Consider the following 15,879-nt stretch of genomic DNA (forward strand, 5'->3'; position numbering starts at 1 on the left):
TATCCTGGGTATATGACAATAAATGGTTTTATTGAATAAATCGTTTTATTGAATCATTTTGAAGAATTGTATAGAATAACAAAGCAATACATGGTTTACTGTTTATATTGTCTTTAATCTACCTAGACTCATTTACTCTGCTCTTAGCAAAAAAGAGGAGGTCCTCTCATTTCTTGCAACGAACCTGACCAGATTAGAAACTTAGTCTTGCCCAGTGCTAGCAACCAGACATTTTCCACCATACCTGTTGACTTGCTTAGCAGCCCAAAATTAGAACCCGTATCTGCTCTCTAACATAGGGCTATTGTTCCAGTAGCCTGAATCAGACACCCCACCCAGCCTAATAATAGAACTGGCCCTGGATAAACATCATTTAGGTATTTGAAAAGAAGGAGGAAGAGGAAGAGAAGACTCAAGAAGAGGGCAGTGCTGATGGGGCCAGACGCATTACCTTTGGCGGCCACCATGCAGGGACTTTCTCAGCTTACTTACTTGACCACAGAGGCGTCCACAGGGGAGGAGTTCAGAAAAGTCAAAATGGTAACCACAACTACACAGCTGAAGTCCCACTCCTTTTTACATTCTTTGATGTATGTAAAAAAGGACAGGATTGTGCAGCTGCCATCTTGACTTTTTTTACTTCCCCTGTGGATGGTCCTGCTTGACAATATTCCTGTTACGTTCCACTGGATCTTAACAGAAAGCCATTGTGGTGTAGTGGCAAAGGTGCTGGCCTAGAAACCAGGAGACTCTGAGTTCTAGGCCTCCCTTACGCATGAAGCCAGATGAGTAACTTTGAGCCCGTCACTCTCTCTCAGCCCAACCCACCTCACAGGGTTGTTGTTGTGGGGAAAATAGGAGGCCAGAGTATTAGTATGTTCGCCATTTTGAGTTACCTATATATATATGGAATACAATAAAATAGAATAGAATAAAAATCTATTATTAATAATAATAATGGGCATGCTGAGATATCAAAAATTGCAATGATGGCAATCATGAGGAGGAGGAGGAGGAGGAGGAGGAGAATGGAAGTCCCAGTCTAGAATGCATGGCCTAAATTGCACAAAAGTCCACTCTACTTTTCTTCATTGTATCTATAGAATTTTTTAAATGAGGCCAAATCTGTTCCATTCATTGCTTTCAGATATAAAAATAAAGCATTCCCCTACCTTCCTGCACTACTCTAACCCACAATTTACTTACTCAGAATTTACTCAATTGGCTGGATTCACATTACCCATTGAAGCATAAAACAGTTAGACTGGTTGGTTGCACGGTATGCCCTGCCACAAATTCCCCAACTACCTTTGAGCCTCTGTGAATCCTGTCACTCGCTTGTCTTCTTCAGTCTCTGGCTGGGCTCTCCAGCTTTGGAGGGTGAAACATGGTTGGCTAGTATGTGGCTAACCTCAGCCAACACACCATTGTCGACTCAAATCAATTGCCTCAGTTCCCAAATACAGTTAGTCCCCCTGTTAAGAACGCCTGAGTTACAGACAACCCATAGTTAAGAACCCTATTGTAGTTATTCAAGTTAAATCCACAATAGAAATTCGAGTTAAATACACAATGGTTCAGGTTCATTACACAATACTTATACAGTGAGATGGGCGGCATGTATAAATTTGAAAAATAAATAAATTACTACTTATATAGTATTATACAATAATACTGTTCTGGCTTACATACAAATTCGACTTAAGGACAGAGCTTGGGAATGGAACTTGTTCTTAAACTGGGGAATACCTGCACAAGTAATTAGAACAAGCAATTAACTCAGAACATGCTTGGCTGGAATGTGGTTGGTTCATTTATTTGCTGGCACACCAAATCAGTTAAAGAGCAAGAGTTGCATTCACACAACATCGTAAACTTGGTTAGCATTAACCTTGTGTTAACCTTCCATTTGCTTTTGAATGTGAAGAGGGCAACCTAGCCCACTGTGCAAACCCAGCCTAGGGGGCTTATGGCTAGTTTATGGGTCAAGGTATTATGCAAAGCTAGTAAGGAGAGGAAATCAATCACGGGACTATTTTAGTTAGTTAGCGAAGGTCTACCAGCCGCGATCGAGCGTGTTGTCTGAACGCAGGCTGCGTGCCTGGCGAACCCTGCCAGCGTGGATGTTCAAGGGGTGCGCCGACTCGAATGATTGCCTCAGGAGGGCTTCGCGCGTCGTGCGAACCCAGCTCCTGAGCGTAAGGGAAGCTACGACGGCCTGCTGCCGCCGCTATTCCTCCCTCCTTCTCGGCGCGGAAGGAGTTAAGATTGGCAGCGCAAGACACGGTAAGGGGGAGTCGCCCGAAGCCGAGGCAGGCAGCGCAAACATCGCAGCGCATTCCTGGGTAGCCCTCAGCTGCCAGCATCTGATTAAAACCATCTCTCTCGCTGTGAGTGGCTAACTAAACAGAAGGCTGGAGTGCGGCTGCGTCTATTTAAGCGGAGTCGCCGGGGCTGCGCCTTCGCCGGCTCCAGTGGAAGCCTCATGCGCCCAGCGGGTCGGGAATAAGCCGGGTAAGTTGGCAAGTAAGTACGGCGCGTCTTTGGGAGCCTCGAGGGCGAAGCTGCAAGGGGGCCGCGGTGCTGGGTTGCGGGCTTGGAAGCGCCAAGCTGGGTTGGGAAGGAAGGAGACGGACAGAGAGACAGAGACCGCTCAAGATATGAAGCAGACCCGGTCGCGGCGTCTTCCGTGGCGCTCGCTGGGGTGGAGGCGGCTCTCTTTCCTCCCCCGGACCCAAAGGGAATCTCGCCGGATCTATTCCGCCCGGCCGGTCGCCTTGCTGAAAGCGGCTGCTTTGCTCGAGTGGCTTGCGAAATCAGAAGGGAATCTCTTCTGCTCTCCATCCGAGCTGGCTTGCGGAGGGCCGAGCGGTCGCGCGTGGATTAGGCGGGCTATAAAACCTCTGTGGAGACAGATTTCTTTTCCCTTTATTATTTTTTTGTAAACGCTTTTAGAAGAATTATCCGTTACCAAAAAATAAAAAAATGGGGTGGGAGAGTGCTTGAAGAGTTGTTCGAGGAATCCAGAAATGTTGCCAACCTTGGAAGGCGACGGTAGGAAAAAGGGAAGTAACAGAATGAATGGAAGCGCAGAGAGACAGAGCGAGCTGTAAATATGGTGTTTTGTATAGGAAACTTGGCTTGGAGATAACCCCTTTTAGCGAAGGCTGGATGGAAAATACCACCCTAAGAGGCCAGGATTTCCAAGGGGGGTTGACTTCAGAAAATAAGTATTGGCACAACCTAAAAACCAGGCACATGCTTGCAGTTGCTGAAAAGGGAAAGGAAACTTGGAAGAGCCATTAAATAAAGATTGCAATAAAATCTCAGAAGGTGCCACTGCAAATTCCTCGAAACTGGAGAGGGAAAAATGGACGATGCTTCCTCTGGTTGGCCCTAGTTGTAGCTGTTATCGGCTGAGGTAAACTCACTCTAAAAATGTTAAATTAAGCCCTGGTACTTTCAGAGCCTCTGGACAATGTTCTAAACATAATGGCTTTGCCTGGAGCAGAACTTCCTCCCAGGTGTAACATTATTCCTGCAGCCCCTTCCTTGCCCAAGTGAAAACAAATAGGAACTTCCCCAAGCAGCCCAAGGTGCAATAATATGGCTCTTCCCACAGCAGTGGCTGAACAGAGCTTTAGGGCATGAGTGAACCAGTTACGTGGGGATGATCTTAGGAGTGTCTGGCTCGGCTTTTGGAGATACGGTGCTGTTAATGTGAGGAGCCCCTGAAGGGCTTGTAGGATCCTGTTCCTTTCAAACCTGCATACCCCCAGTCCCCTCTATGCTACATGAGGAAGGACAAATGTTTCTTATGGGATAAAATGCAGATTTAGTGTCTGTATCTGGAAACAACTGTCTTTGGTGTTTAAAAAACAACTCTCTGACAAAGCTATGTGAAATAATACATAGTCTATGCAGTGTTTCTCAACCTTGGCAGCTTGAAGATGTGTGAACTTCAATTCCCAGAATTCCCCTGCTGGCTAGGGAATTCTGGGAGTTGAAGTCCACACATCTTCAAGCTGCCAAGATTGAGAAACACTGGTGTATGGTTTCAGGAAGATGTCTTGTTCCCCAGTGAAGGTGGAAACAAGGATTATTTATCTGGGGATTACAGGATTAATTGTGAACAGCAGACCCATTCTTGCTCACAGAGAAAGGGGGTTTGCCTTCCAGAGCTGGGTTCACACCAAGTTACCTTCATACCAGGAAAAAAAAACATATCCTTGCTGGCTTTGATAGATTTATGAAGCCTCTAACATGGCAACTGTAGCGTATACCCTAATGTGTGTTGATGCTGGCTGCAGGGAAAGCTGCTGTTGTCTTGAGAGGAAAATTGTCTCCAGCTGTATGTAGACATCCTGCAAAAGCTTAGTTGAAGCTAGAAAAGGGAGCTAAATAATTGCCCAGTCAAATAATGGGTTTTTGGCTGTATTGAAGCAAAAATGAGGGACAGCTGACTCTTTCCTTACAGGTGTAGTAAAGAGTGAAGGATGTAGGAGTCAAGCTGAGTTGTGGCTTCTGTTGATGAAATAAAATCTAAAGTAGATGGCCACATGGTAGGTGTCCTGCTGTTCTGTGTAACCTTGATTAGCTAAAATGCTTGCTGTTCACTCAGCCTGTTTGATGTGTAGAGTCGGCTGCTACGTGTCAAGGAAAATAATTATCAACAATGCTTTGGTGACCTCTGATACAAGAGATGGAATTTTCTCTTGGGCTACATGTCCAGAAAGATCTAGAAACTGCTTTGTAAGCAGAAGAATAGCTGTATGTGTGCAGATGTAATGTTTAACTCTGGTTAAAAAGGTCTTAATCAGACTACTGAATTTGGGAGTAATGTAGGATCAAGGAATACGATGCAGATGTGAAATGTGGTGGTACAGTTTTATTAGTTATTTTTGAGGAAACTTGAAGACAGTGGTATAGTAGTCTCTTTAATCAACTAGCCCCTCGTGATGGCTGTGCAAGATCTTAAGGACTTGCTGCATTCTTTCAGTCATGTAAATGTTGAGTCATCTTTTTGGTTCCAGCAAGGGGCTGTAGCAGCAAACAGATCGATAGAGGATAACCAGCTTAGCCTGCTTTGTACAGCTGAGATACAGCCAGCAGAAGGGATTATCAGAAAGCTGGTTTCAGCAAGGTTTCTCATAATATAGTCTTCCCCAACATGATACCCTCCAGATATGAGACCACAGCTTCTTGAGGGTGCCAGGTTTGGGGAAGGTTGATTATCGATAACTTGAAAGTCTGTATGCATGTAAATCCATGGGAATTTCTTGAAGCGATGGGATGCATGGCTAGTGCCAATCTCAAATTATACCAGCCATTTGGTGTGTAGAACTAATTTCCTGGTGAAAGTGACTAAGTAGGGCAATTGGCATCAAACTGGGATCATGCAGGAATGTTGCTTGAATGTCTTCACCCTTGTTCTAACATGACATGCTAAGGGTGACTTCCTCAACCCCTTGGGTTTCTTTGGATGAAAATTCTTGTAATAAATTCTGAGGAACCTCTGAATTGTAGTACATTGGACATATTTTTTCTGAAGAGTTGCTTCTCCTGGAAATTGGATGGCAGTTGCGATGAGGATATGACTAATTTCCAGCCTAATACAGTTTTTCACTAATGTTGACAAGACATGAGGGCTTTGCTGGGAGGATAGTGAAGAAGGCAGATTGAGTTACCTATCCCTCAAGTGCCTTCTAGTCAAACTGTTTGGCTATAATTTCTACAATCCTATGTCTTGGTTGTACTGCCTAGAGCTTATGGGGACTAAATTCTCTAATTTAGAATCCCCTAAATAATTTGGAAGTACAGATTGTTTACTCTTGAGTTTGCCTTATACATTGTGTTAACCACACAAGTCAATGACTTTAATGTATCTGTCCTGGAGTTCAATGTTCTTCAATACCTTTAACCATAATATCCTTTTGGATCAGCTCAGGGAGTTGGAAGGCCCCGTGTTGTGATGGTTTTCCTCCAGGGCCAGTTCTGGTTGGTGTTGGGGGAGGGAGTGGTCCAGCCCTAGACCTCTCCTTTGCAGGGTGCATCAGGATGGTACCCTCTCCCCACTTTTAAACATGTACATGAAACTGCTGGGGAAGGTCATTCATCAACATGATGCACAGTATTATCAGTACACTGATAATGTTTAGTTGTATATCTCTGCCCCAGCCGAACAGGTGAGACTGTCAAAGTTCTGGCCTAGTGTCTGGAGATTATAGGGGTTTGGTTGGGGAAGAAGAAGTTTTGAGTCAACCTTACCAAGGCTGAGTTGTCCATTCTTGGTTCTGCTCAGGGTAGTATTCCCCTGCTCAGAAATAATGTACAGTTTGGTCATCCTCCTAGACTCACAGTTCCTGCTCAAAGAGCAGGTGACAGCTGTGACCAGGAGTGTCATTGTACAACTTTGTGCATCAGTTGCTTCCATTCCTGGATTGGGAGGCCCTGCTCCTGACTGGACTACTGCAATGGGGTCTATGTGGGGCTGCCCTTTAAGGGTGCCCCAAAACTCCAACAGTCCAGAATGGAGTGGTGGGGGTAGTAATGGATGCACCTCATACACCCATGTAACATCACTACTTTGCAAGGTGCATCAGCTCCCTACAGTTCAGTCGTCTGGGTGCAATTCAAGGGGCTGGTTATTACCTATGAAGCCCTACATGGCACAGTGCCAGGTTGTTTATGGGACTGCCTCTCTGCACTATATCTTTCCATCCTACACACACTAATACAGTTGGCATGCTTTGGGTCCCTTCTTTGAAACAATGCCATCTGATGGGATTGCTGTCTGGAATGATCCCACCCCTGGCATACAGTTGACCCTATTGGCTTTCAGAAAGACATTTAAAAACTTGGCTTTTTCCTCTGGATTTTAACTGGGATTAGTTTGTTTTCTCTTTTTTGTTTTATTGTGCACCAACCGGAGTCACAGCATTTGAGTCTGGAGGCTGTATAAATTCTTTAAATAACTTAAATAAATGAAAACCATATTAGGGCTCAAAGGTGTATGAATCAAAGCATTTTGGCTTAAAATCATGATTTTTAGAAAGTCATTGGATTGCCTAGATAGGTGAACATAATTTCTCTTGTGTCTAAGTATTAATAGAACCTGAAATTCAGAGGAAATTATTAAATTTATTATGGCTGTCCAATCCAAAAGACTCTGTGCAGCGTGCAACATATCAAAATATACAATTAAAACAGTTAAAAGCATAGAAGCAAAATATGACAGCCTGGACAAAAAACAGCCATAATAATCAGGCACCCTAGCCCCAGGCCTGGGCATACAGCCAGATCTTAAGGGAATTCTGGAACCTCAGGAGAGTGGGTGCTCTGGGGAGGATGCTGTTCTAGAGGACAGGAGCACTTTCTCAGTTCCACAAGATGGTAGCATTTAATTGAGGGGACCTGCAGTGCCTCTGCCTGAATGTACTAGGTGGGCAGAAATGATTGGAGACAGAAATCCTGCAGATAACAAGGCCCTATGCCACAAAGGGCTTTATAGGTGATGACCAGCACCTTGAATTTGCACCCAGAAGCCGATTGGCAGCCAATGCAGCTTGCATAGCAGCAATGATACACAGGCATAATGAGATGGGCCCATTACTGTTTCCATCACTGAATTTTGGAACAGCTGTAGCTTCTGGATGGTCTTCAAGTGCAGCTCTATGTAGAGTGCATTGCAGTAGTCCAGTTCTGAAGTGACCAGCATGTGAGTGAGTTTCTGGTTGAGGAAAGAGTGAAACTGGCACACAGTTGATGAACCTGTGCAAAGGCCTTCCTGGCCACAGTTGCTACCTACTCATCCAGCAGTGGCTACAAGTCCAAGAGGACCACCCAAGTTGTGCACTAGTCTTGAATGGGGAAGTGCAACCCCCTTCAAGACCAATGATGAAAATGTCCCTAACCCAGGGGGCCCAAACAGCCACAGCTGCTCTCTTTTGTCAGGATTGAGCTGAAATCAGCTCCTTCCTATCCAGACTACATCCGGAGTCTGTTCAGGTTACTACATGGTCTGCTTCACCTGTGCAGCTCTGGGTTGAGATGTACAGTTGGGTGTCATCCACACACTGATGATACTTGACTTCTAAATTCAATTCCTAGTAAAATCATCTAAGGACATTGTATTGCCACTAAATTTTCACTTATACTCTGAACTTCCAACCCAGCAGAAATTGATCAGTAAGGTAGAGATTACAATATAGGTTACTGTCTTAAGGCAATAGCAAGCACCCTATCCTTTGGAGATGTAATATACCATGATTTATCAGTTTATATATCTCAGATGTTCTGCATCTATAGTGGAGGATACAGGTTGTGTGGCAATCTAGTGCATATCCTGCTTTTCCTCCAGCAGCTTGGGGGAGTGTACCTAGCACTTCATCCTCCCCACAACAACTCTGTGTGGTAGGTTGGGCTGGGAGCTGGTCCAGAGTCACCAAGTGAGCATCCGTGGCCAAGGAGGAACTTGAATTTGGGATCTTGCCCAACATTTTGGCCTTGTGGTTGTTAATTGCATACCTATGAGAAAAAAGCAAATTGAATATAGTTTCACTCCCTTGCTTGGTTCCAGTAACATAAAACAAAGAAGAGGAGATAAAAATCAACCTTAACACAACAGAGTGTATAATTAACTTTCACCTGTGACTGCTGGAACCATCAACAGAGGATTGTAAATTAGTGATAAAGAACATCATCCATCAATTGCTGTATACTTGACAGAGCAAGTTGCCTTAATTCTGAGATCCATGTACTGGCCAAGAGAAACCTTGCATCATTAGACTGATTCACAGGTGGAACCAATAATTTTTTGGCATCATTGCAATCAGCCTAGTTAGAAATGCATAGCCATGCTTGCCGTGTAGACTAACAAAGATCATGCTTGCTGCTAAACTTCATGTTGTTTCCCAGCCTGGAAACCACCAGTGCATATTATTCTTAAGGCCTTACTGCATGTTCCTTATGCTGCTTTCCTCCACTAGTTGGCATAACAGAGTCTATAGAAGTGGGGGTCCTTGCTTGGTGCTGGCATCTCTAAAGGGAAGGGATCCCAAATTATGTGTCAGGATGCCATGGACTAGCTTTTCCAGGTGTCCTCCAGATATAGTGGGACAGCCAGCATTATGTGTCATGATGACAAATACCATATAATTTGAGGGTGTGTTAGGTCTTTGTCTCTGTCAGAAACTGCTGGGAAGATTTGTCCAAAGTTTGACAAAACTTGACAAAAGTTTGAATATGTTAACATTTCAGGAACCTGTAGCAGTGGATTATTCTTGTAATCATTCAAGAATACTTAGGATCAGAAAAATTGTATTGATCTGTCTTGGATGTTATAAAAAAGCAAAGAAGAAACGTCACCTTTTCAGGATGAAGAAAGGAGGCCCCAGTTGTACAATCTTGAGAAGTAAGCTGTAAATATTTTCTGTTACACTGGGGCAAAAAAGTATTTAGTCAGCCACCAATTGTGCAAGTTCTCCCACTTAAAAAGATGAGAGAGGCCTGTAATTTCCATCATAGGTATACCTCAACTATGAGAGACAAAATTAGAAAAAAAATCCAGAAAATCATATTGTCTGATTTTTAAAGAATTTATTTGCAAATCATGGTGGAAAATAAGTATTTGGTCACCTACAAACAAGCAAGATGTCTGGCTCTCACAGACCTGTAACGACTTCTTTAAGAGGCTCCTCTGTCCTCCACTTGTTACCTGAAGTAATGGCACCTGTTTGACCTTGTTATCAGTATAAAAGACACCTGTCCACAACCTCAAACAGTCACACTCCAAACTCCACTAAGGCCAAGACCAAAGAGCTGTTGAAGGACCCCAGAAACAAAATTGTAGACCTGCACCAGGCTGGGTAGACTGAATCTGCAATAGGCAAGCAGCTTGGTGTGAAGAAATCAACTGTGGGAGCAAGAATTAGAAAATGGAAGATATACAAGACCACTGATAATCTCCCTTGATCTGGGGCTCCATGCAAGATCTCACCCTGTGGGGTCAAAATGATCACAAGTACGGTGAGCAAAAATCCCAGAACCACACGGGGGGACCTAGTGAATGACCTGCAGAGAGCTGGGACCAAAGTAACAAAGGCTACCATCAGTAACACACTACGCCGCCAGGGACTCAAATCCTGCAGTGCCAGACGTGTCCCCCTGCTTAAGCCAGTACATGTCCGGGCCTGTCTGAAGTTTGCTAGAGAGCATTTGGATGATCCAGAAGGGGATTGGGAGAATGTCATATGGTCAGATGAAACCAAAGTAGAACATTTTGGTCTAAACTCAACTCGTTGTGTTTGGAGGAGAGAGAATGCTGAGTTGCATCCAAAGAACACCATACCTACTGTGAAGCATGGGGGTGGAAACATCATGCTTTGGGGCTGTTTTTCTGCAAAGGGACCAGGACGACTGATCCATGTAAAGGAAAGAACGAATGGGGCCATGTATCGTGAGATTTTGAGTGAACACCTCCTTCCATCAGCAAGGGCATTGAAGATGAAACGTGGCTGGGTCTTTCAGCATGACAATGATCCCAAACACACCGCCTGGGCAACGAAGGAGTGGCTTCGTAAGAAGCATTTCAAGGTCCTGGAGTGGCCTAGCCAGGCTCCAGATCTCAACCCCATGGAAAACCTTTGGAGGGAGTTGAAAGTCCGTGTTGCCCAGCGACAGCCCCAAAACATCACTGCTCTAGAGGAGATCTGCATGGAGGAATGGGCCAAAATACCAGCAACAGTGTGTGAAAACCTTGTGAAGACTTACAGAAAACGTTTGACCTCTGTCATTGCCAACAAAGGATATATAACAAAGTATTGAGATGGACTTTTGATATTGACCAAATACTTATTTTCCACCATGATTTGCAAATAAATTCTTTAAAAATCAGACAATGTGATTTTCTGGATTTTTCCCCCCATTTTGTGTCTCATAGTTGAGGTATACCTATGATGAAAATTACAGGTCTCTCTCATCTTTTTAAGTGGGAGAACTTGCACAATTGGTGGCTGACTAAATACTTTTTTGCCCCACTGTAGGAATGCAATGTCATAACAGAGATTTTTCCTGAAGCAAAAGGATTTGTGCTTTGATGCATACTTACCTATACAGACTCTTATAATTAAGCCTTTTGGTAGCTAGAATTAGTGAACTGGCAAATATGTAGTTGCAGTGGAAGAATAATGCCTATGCCCTAAACGGGTGGGGTGGGGTACAGGAGAGTCTACCACCCTGATCTTGCCAAATATGAACTGTCAGCTGCCAGTGACATCCAAGCTTATTAGAGACTATTTCCATGGACAGCTGTTTAAATTATAAAGTTGTATCTGGACTGTTTCTTTGCAGACTTGTTAATTATCTATACAGTAGAAGATTCCTTTACAATTCCTCCATCTAGTATGAAGTAGTAAAGCCCGGGTACAAGATTATTTATTTATTTAAAAGACGTATACGGCCGCCTATCTTGTAGAATATAACTCCAGCCAGCTCACAACAATAATAAAACTAGAAAACCAGGCAACTGACCTATAATCACCAATCCATCAGATCGTACAATCCTCAGGTTCCAACCTCACTCTATCCCGGCACCTGGGGAAAAGCCAACCCTTTACAGCTTCCTGGAAGTCTAAAGGGGTGGGGGCCTGCCAGATCCTGAGAGAAGGGTTTTCCACAGGGCAGAGACTGGTAGGTCCCACTGGATGGCAGCATTTAAGGGAAGGGACCTAGAGCAGGCCCAATCTGGTTGGGCCAGCAGATATCCTCAAGAAGAGGCAGTCCTGAAAATAACCTGGCTGCATGTGATGTAGGGCTTTAAAGGTAATAATAAGCACCTTGAATTGCACCCAGAAAGAAACTGGGAGCCTGTGCAGCTCGTGCAGCAGCAGTGTAACATGGGCAAACCAAGGAGCATTCAGCACTGCACAAGATACTGCATTCTAGACCAGCTGTAACTTCTGGCTGTTGTTTGAAGGCAGCCCCATGTAGAGCGCATTGTAATAGTCCAGCCAGGACATGACCAAGACATGAGTGACTGAGCAAGCCCCCCCCCCCAGTCTAGTAATGGGTGCAGTTGGCACACAAGATGTATCTGTGCAAAGGCCCCCTTAGCCATGGCTGCCATCTTCTCCTTGAGCAAGATCTGCCAGTCCAGGAGGATCTCCAGATTGCACACCAACTCTATCTGGGGAAGCACTACGCTACTGAGAATCAAAGATAACACATCACTAGACCTAGGGGAGCCAAAAACCCAGAGCCATTCTGTATTGCTGAGATTGAGTGGGAGCTGGTTCCTCCCCATTCATACCCTCACAGCCTCCAGTCACTGGGTCAGCAGCAACATGGCATCACCTGCCCAGCCATGGGTAAAGATATATGCCGGATATCACCAGCATACTGATGATACCACACCCCTCTTCATGTAGATGTTAAAAAGGAGCGATGAGAGACCCAAGCCCTGAGAGACCTAGGCTCCCACCTACCAACACCCACTGGAACCAGCTTTGGAGAAAGGGGGAACCACTGCAAAGCAGGATACCATAGTCAATGGACTCAAAAACTGCTGAGAAATCCAGGAGGGCCAGGATGGTCACACCACCTCTGTCCCAAGCCTTCCAGAGGACATCCACAAGCATGACCGATGCTGTCTCCATACTTTAACGCACTCTGAACCCAGACTGAAAATTATTGTATGATTTGATATATCTTATTTTTACATGCTATGTCTTAGAAATGAATCTCTTCCAAAGGAATTTTCCAAAATTTAATAAAGAACAATTAAAAACAGCATACAATATCAACCAAGAGTGAAGTTAGGAGTTCAAGAGAGTTTGGTTTGAATCCTGGTTCTGCTTGTTAAACTTTTAAATAGACAAATCTTTTCAACCTCATTTTCCCTGTGTCTCTGAAATATGTGGAGAATAGTGATTTAAAGTATTGATGTCATGGCAATGATCATAATTAGTGAATGTGCTGTTTTGAACACTAGAAATATTGGAATGTAAAATTAATATTGGACTTGATGTTCGAGAAACTGGTGGGCTTTAATGAAAACATCATCCCCCAAGAGCATGCTTAATGCTCATACACTCAGATTTGTTTATGATCCATTGATAGGAAAGAAATATAATTCCATTCTTCAAAGGAAATACTTTTGCTGATGACTGAAGAGCTGTGTACTAAAATGTGCTGTATAAGCAAATGTGCCTTAGCTTTTGTGATGGGGTGCTGTAGTTCATTAATTTCACAACTTCCCCTTCCCCTTTGAAGTATGTAACAATTCATGAATTATCCTCTTCTTGACTTACCCTTGACTCAAGGATATCACCATACTTGTGGTATGAATACAATAGATATACTGGTCTAGCAAATTCTTGGCATAAATTCCCAGTACTCTATTACTAATTCTATTCCAGTGGAATGCACTCAGTTATAAGACTCATTTATGTGCATGGCTGAGCAAAGGAGGAAAAACTGTTTCTTCCTAAGCAAATGTATTTCTTCCTGGCTATTTCTAGGTAATAAAAGGCCAAGTAAAGGAGTTGTCTTTTCTCCGGGGAAGAAGATGCATATTAATATAAAAGACAAGTTTACTCTAATTGCAACTCATGAACTGAAACCCTTGAATAGCAAAATGTAAGGGCTGAAACTTATAGGTGGGAACCAGCAGTTCTCCACTTTGATAGAGCCATTATGTAAAGGTTGAGGGCCATCTGCTTGATCTTGAGTATGGGAAACAATGGCCAAATTTCCATTGATTTAAAAAGCCTAGGATTTAAACTCTGGAGTAAACATGTGCATAGGGCTTGCATTCTGTGTTCTTCAGGAGACAGGTCTTTTTCATATATATGATTTCTATCTTGTTTTTAATCAGCATCTAACCTAAGCATGTTATTACTCTGAGCTTCTGCTCTAAGCAAGGCTCTGAATATGGAGTTTGTGTCTGGAAAATTTGGATTTATTGTTGAGCCTGGCATAAAGGCTGACACAAAGAGAAACTTCCAAAATTATACCTCCTTTAAAGTTGTAGCATGTGCAAGATAGCCATGTGTCCTACACTGAAGAGAACAAGTGTCTCGTTGGCTGAATTTGTTAAACAGGGCTTACCTTGGTTACTGAATTAATTCTGCCTGGGTTCTCATGATGTGTTGAATAGTACAATCATCAGATTATAAAATAGACAACCAGATTTTAACAGTGTGTTGGGTATACCTTTGAACTGTTTGGTTTCAAGTGATTTAAAGATAAGGAACTATTGGAAGGAGTCAAAATCTTGAGGTGGCACATCTGTGGTTAGCTGCAATAGATAGAGTAGGCATGGTTTTCCTAATTATGGTGAGATTTTTCTTTTACACCAACTTCTAAATTTGCCTGTATCTGTATCTATGAGTAGAAGTTAGCATGTGCAGATCTGTATCTGCTTTAATAAAGCATTCCTTTTCTGTGCTTTGGTAATGCATGAATTAGCTTATACTAACTGATTGCCCTAAGAGATGGGGATTAGATGTATGAACCATAGATAGCTTTTGAGTGGCCATAATTTTCTTAGATTGTATTTGGAGCTCTTGACACAGCTGCATGCCAATAGCAGGGTTAAAATATTGGTTTTTTCCAATTCTTGCTTTTAAATGTTAGTCTTTATTAAGATCTGTCTATCTGTCTGTCGTCCTTTTCAAGGTGACATATATAGTACTCCCTCCTCCAGATTTTCCCCATAACCGCAGCTCTGTAGGCTGGGCTAAAATAAAAGTATGGCCAAAAGTCTTCCATGTCTCAGAGCAGACTAGAATCTGGATCTCCCCAGTTCAGCAACTTAACGGTAGCTCTCTGACTTCAGAAGAGCATTTTAATACCTGAATCTTACATTAAGGCTTAAAAGATTAAAATAACTGCCATTTCTTTACAGTCTGCCATTGCATTGCTCTGGGTGCCTAAAACAAGGGGTTCTAGGCCAAAGATCTCCTACTTCAATCCAGGAAGAAATCCCCTTCCAGCACATAGGGAGAAAATGGGAAATGACCATGTTCGAAACAATCTCTTCCCCCACAAATGCTATATTCATTATATGTTTAAACATCATGTAAAACACAAAAGGCTGTATACGTTCTTAAATTCCAAAAAAGCAAAGCCTATCTTCTACGATCTAAAGTGCTTTGTAAATTCTTAGCAAGAGACAGGAAGAGTATAAGTATTCTGAGACTTCCCACATATGTGCATGTGAAAAATAAATGTTGGGTACCTGCTAGACCAGTGTTTCTCAACCTCAGCAACTTTCAGATGTGTGGACTTCAACTCCCAGAATGCTGGCTGGGGGATTCTGGGGGTTGAAATATACACATCTTAAAGTTGCTGAGTTGAGAAACACTGTGCTAGACTATGGATAGATCAAAATAAGGCATTTACTGTTAGCTGCCTGGCTACATTTTAATAGACCTCATGGTAGTAAATACGCAGAGCCAAGATGAAAATAAACAGCAGACTTGCATAAGGAAGTTCTGAGCTAATTAAAGAAATGGTTATTGGCTGGTGTATTGCAGACTAATAGCACAGTGTTCTTTTAAGATGTTGCATGTGTTGTAGCCTGGGGTTAATGCCTAGCTCTGGTATTCTTGGGCATTGACACAATTAGCATGGTTAGCAATGCTTCTCATGATACCCTGATCTTATTACAGCAGTTACTTTCTGTAGCTGCCTGTCAACTCTCATCAGCTCTCCCTAACTTGTGAAGATGAAATGAGAGTGAGAAGATAGGGCAAATTCCTGCACTTCCTGTGATCAGTAGGGCAGTTCAGGTCCAGAGAGAAAAATTAAACAAAAAGGCCTTGATGGTGAGATAGTTGCCCTTCTGGCAGGACTCTACACCCCAAATCAGTTATGATT

The 15,879-nt window shown here is 43.2% G+C and overlaps 1 protein-coding gene across 4 annotated transcripts in view; it reads left to right on the top strand.

Moving 5' to 3' along the window:
• Window positions 1–2,309: 2,309 nt before the first annotated feature.
• Window positions 2,310–15,879, top strand: part of DAB2 (DAB adaptor protein 2) — a 43,095-nt gene continuing 29,525 nt past the window's right edge. For 2 of the 4 annotated variants that reach the window (XM_015890461.3, XM_007441327.3), the window contains exon 1: window positions 2,310–2,514. The gene's annotated coding sequence lies outside the window, so the exon portion shown is untranslated. Of the gene's footprint in view, window positions 2,527–15,879 lie in introns of all 4 variants that reach the window. The other 2 variants (XM_007441328.3, XM_088152771.1) reach the window with 2 other exon arrangements.

Source organism: Python bivittatus, unplaced genomic scaffold (genome assembly GCF_059951505.1).
Source record: "Python bivittatus isolate LINGU-HERP-01145 unplaced genomic scaffold, Pbiv_v1 ctg000570_np1212, whole genome shotgun sequence".
Lineage (NCBI taxonomy): Eukaryota > Metazoa > Chordata > Lepidosauria > Squamata > Pythonidae > Python > Python bivittatus.